This window comes from Lolium rigidum, chromosome 4, assembly GCF_022539505.1.
Source record: "Lolium rigidum isolate FL_2022 chromosome 4, APGP_CSIRO_Lrig_0.1, whole genome shotgun sequence".
In the NCBI taxonomy this organism is placed as follows: domain Eukaryota; kingdom Viridiplantae; phylum Streptophyta; class Magnoliopsida; order Poales; family Poaceae; genus Lolium; species Lolium rigidum.
In genome coordinates this window covers 43,081,630-43,086,078 of record NC_061511.1, presented here as the reverse complement: position 1 = coordinate 43,086,078, position 4,449 = coordinate 43,081,630, and the positions used below count along the sequence as shown (strand labels likewise).

Below are 4,449 nucleotides of genomic sequence, written 5' to 3'. Positions count from 1 at the left end.
AAGAGCAAAAAAATCAAAGGGGATGTGATCTGTAGGCTTGCTCTCCCTAGACCTGCATATAAGGAAAAGTTATATGGTATATGGAAAAAAACAATATGTTAGCCTATATATCCTCCAATATGAATTGGAGATAAGTATGTAGATATTCACATGATACAAGAAATTAAAACATGTACTCTTTAGAAATGCAAGACATTTAACAAACAAACATCAACAAGAAATTAACTCCGTATGAATATGAATGAAAACTTTGTACATTCTAGTTAATGAAAATTTTGCTTATGCAAGTCACGTACCAAGACAGATTGCCTCTGAAGTGAAGGCCCTCAGACTGGGAACACTACCGGAGGCCCAGGACTTTGCCAGGTTAGCTGCTCCGAACATGGTGACCACAGTGGACACGAGCATGTGACATAGTAGGGGCGGTTCTGTCTGAGGACTCAATGGAGATCACGCTTGTGGACATACTTGGACATGACGGCATGAAAAGAAACTGGACTGGTCTCGTCTAAGCAGCAGGTTGTCGGTGCACCTTAGCGATGGCGCCGCCAGTGATGGTTTCAGCCAACAAACTCCATGCATATTTACTCACACAGGGTGTGTTTCAGACAGCAAATCTTGTCATGTTCTTACAAGTTCTTTTTAAACATTTATTAACTTACTTATGCACAGGTACATGCAACAATGTACAGATAATTACCCACAGGAGGGGCCTTTAAAAAAAAGATGCACCAGTATGGTGTGCCTCGCCATTTGAACCTGAATGGAGTAAGGTGGGTTTTTTATGAATATATATACAATCCACTGTTGACTTAGCACTCCTCTGTTGATAATTTCCCATCTGATTTAATTGTGGTGTTAAGTCTGATCATTGAGTTACACTATGGGCTTATGCATGATCATATAAAAGTGATTTTGACTCACATTTCGGGTCTTAAGACTTGGTGGGGAGTAGAGAGACTAACACAAACATTTTTTTAACTGAACACATACTGATTGTTGACATTTTACTAACCTGCAAATACATAGCAGTATGGACAGTCTAAAACAGTGGACTACATGGTCTTACCTATCTCTCAAAATCATTCGGAAAACTCACATGGTAACGATACAAAAAAAAAGGACAACCAATATATGGTTCTAGTCAAATCCTCCCCTCTATAAACTTGGTTGTTTGACATATGGTTGCAGTATACTACTATTAAACTCAAGTGCAAATAGCTAACTAAGAGAATATTTTGTTCCACAATAGCGCTCCTAGCCTAATCAATTCCAGATTGCAAACCAGACACTCTTGTCTCTAACGAATATTGAGTTGATGTACAAAAATCTGGTCATTCACCAAAAGCAAATGTCCAGGTAAACTTACCTCTACAACATACATGATCTTTTTAATGTGTGCCTGCAACCATAGCTTCTATCTTCCTTACCTTTCCCTATAGATTTATTCAAACAAAGGAGTGAAGCTTATAACGATGGCTATGACATTCTAAAATTTCGCACGATTGCGCGCTTGACTTCTGTAACTTGTATGAAGGAAGGAGTTTCTTCTTTGACCACATGCACACAAAATAAAAGACACTGTAAGAAAATATAACAAGATAAGAGGATGCTTCCTTCTCTGACCTTCTGATGAGTTTTCTTGATGGTTTTCCATGCGAAGGCATAGCAGCAGAGGGAAACTGCAACTAACAGTGTTACTCCAAGTAGAGCAGATGTAATGATTATTAAGTGGTGCTTCTCTTGCTTCCCTATTTGGAGGTCCATGTTGCCTTCATAGCTGAAAATTTACATTGAGAAAATTAAGCTTTGAGGAAATCGGATGGTATCATGATTCGAAGACATCTAACTTAATTTGTATAGCATCACAGGAGTTCCAAATATAGAAAGCAAAGAATGCAGATCAGCTGACCTTCTTATAGAAGAATGTGTTAAAGAAGTGGCATTTTAAAAATCTTGTGGGTTCTCTTTTTGCCCTCTCCTTTAACAATTCTAGGTACAAATTGATGATCTGAAAGGGGTTAAAATAGAATACAAGATAAAGCCTTGGAACTTCAAGCTCATAAAAAATATAGCCGGACGTTTTTTCCTTAATGAAGAAAGTTCTTCAATTTAAATATTCACCTCATCGTTTAACCAACCACGAGGCCTCAAGCACCCTAATTTCTCTCTGGTAATCTCGATCTTTAAAGGCTCATGCAGTACTAATATTTTTTTACTGCAAACAGAAGAGAAATAATGCTTAATGGTGCTAACAAAATAAGAGCAGAAGTATTGAATAAAATTCACTAAGCTCGATTGCCAAGTGTGTACCTGTGACCACTACCATACAATGAGGTGTCTACTAAAGTTTCATCTTCATTTGTGAGAGGCGTAAATAATTTATGTAGATCCTGAAATAGACAAGTACAAACTATGTGAGTTATATGTGAAAAGCTGTTGAAAAAAGTCACAAGGAACAGGTTAAGCGATAATGCACTAATTGATCCATTTAACATAGCTAGAGTTCAAAAGCAGAGCTAACCCTTTAAAAAAAATTCTTTGAGGAACCCAAAAGCATTCACCTTTGATACAGAGTTGCTATGACCATAGCATCGAACAAAAAAAAAGTCATCGAAAGAAAATTTCTGCTAGTTATATGGGTGAATTCACTCTGGCTAACAAGTTCACGAACAGCTATTTAAAGAGCTACTTCTACGAGTCATCTCAGTAAACACCATTCAGGCCAACATATGTGCATCAACCATTTCACCATTCATATCAGTGAGTCATGTTAATTTCCTCTTATGCCATGACCCATGAGATTGAAATGGCTACCTCTTTGAGCCTACAGCTCGACGCCTCCTCCAGTCTGATGTTGGTCGCATCGCCAATACCCCTCCTGGCCGCATTGGTCTTGTCCGCTTGAACCTGATTGGCGCTGAGATCTCGCACATCCCGCAACCCCTCGACAGGTGTCTTGTATACCCTCAGGCCACCGTCGTCCGTGCACCTCCTGAACAGCTCCCTCACTGAAACAACATCAAGGTTTCAGATATGCATCTTGAAAGTAGGAACTTATGAAAGGTCATTGGCCTCGACGTCCTTCAGAACCTACCATGGTGACCTCCTACCCCGGTCCCCGGGCCTGCGCGCGCCGCCCCGCTCCTCCATCTCCATTAATCCCGCCCGAGTTCCCCCTGCGCGCCGGCACCTGCTCCACGGATTCTATCTCTCCCGGGTGGAACGGATCATGGAATAAACGTGTGAAGGATGCGCCGGCAGGAGTTAGCATCGATTAGCCACCCGCGGTCGTCGATCCGGCCTCCATAATGGTCGCCTGTGGTAAGAAGTCCGCCGTTCCAGGTAGTTGATGCGGCGGCGTCCTGGACCTCAAGCGGACGCGTAGGAAATCTAGCGGCGGGGTGGGGCTGGCGGCGGGGATCAGGGGTGGCACTGGGAGGCGGCCGGGAGCCGAGGATCCAGAGATGGCACTGGGAGGCGGCGCGGTTGAGGGGAGACTCGTTGCCAGGCCATCCCTAGCTGCCAGCAAAACGATCGTGATTGCTTGGGTAGTAGTTGGACGTGATTTTCTGGAAACCTTAACGGGCCAGGTCACCAGGCCCATACGGGTGGATGATGGATGACGAAGGAAGAACGACGCAAAAGGACGACCAAACTATGGGGAGAAGGGGGAACAAGTTCCTTCTTTTTAAGTAGTAGAGATTGCGTAGAACCACTCTTTTGGACATTTTTTTACGGATTTGATTGCATTTTCTTAGCTCATGCAAACTCCTCTATTTTCTCAAAGCAATAATTCAGGGATAATCTTGCCCAAAACTCGTGTAACTTGCCCTCAATATGCGTTTCTTAATTTCCGTGCCAAAAACTATACACCCTATATCTAGAAACGGAGGGAGTATTCAATACAGTAGAGACCTGATTTTTCGGAGAGACTCTTGTTAGTCAATATAAAGAAAAATATCCCCATTAGGCCAACAATATGTTTATGTATGCTCCATCAAAATGCTTTTTTTCCGTGTGTGTGCGACATCAGATAGATAAATCAAAACAGTAGGTTATAGTTAGAGAAACATGATGCCGGATGATTTTTCATGATTAATGCTGGTTTTTATAGTGTTATGAAAATCCCTAGAGTACTAATTCATGTTAGTACAGGATGAACCTCCAAATTGGGATGCGCATATAAAATGATACATATCGAATTTGTATATGCATACCTGATCTACACGTATTTATCTATTTATCTGTTCACTTTTCGTTTGATGAACGTATCAATACGTCGATGTATATTTACTTATCGTTGCTCGATCGATCCAGGGCCGGCCCACAGGCCGGGCAAACGGTGCGCCTGCACTGGGCCCCAGCAAGCCAGGGGCCCTAGCCCAGCTAATAGTTGTATTACTAGTAGTTGAATTTTGGTAAAGGCCCATGTGCAGCCCACGGTGC

The 4,449-nt window shown here is 42.1% G+C and overlaps 1 long non-coding RNA gene across 1 annotated transcript; it reads right to left on the bottom strand.

Annotated features, from left to right (window-relative positions):
• Positions 1-244: 244 nt before the first annotated feature.
• LOC124646527 lies at positions 245-3,477 on the bottom strand. The gene is made up of 6 exons (XR_006986365.1): positions 3,098-3,477; positions 2,818-3,011; positions 2,314-2,393; positions 2,125-2,218; positions 1,913-2,011; positions 245-1,780 (listed from the first exon to the last, which is right to left on the bottom strand). It is a non-coding gene; the product is annotated as an uncharacterized LOC124646527 (long non-coding RNA).
• Positions 3,478-4,449: the final 972 nt, after the last annotated feature.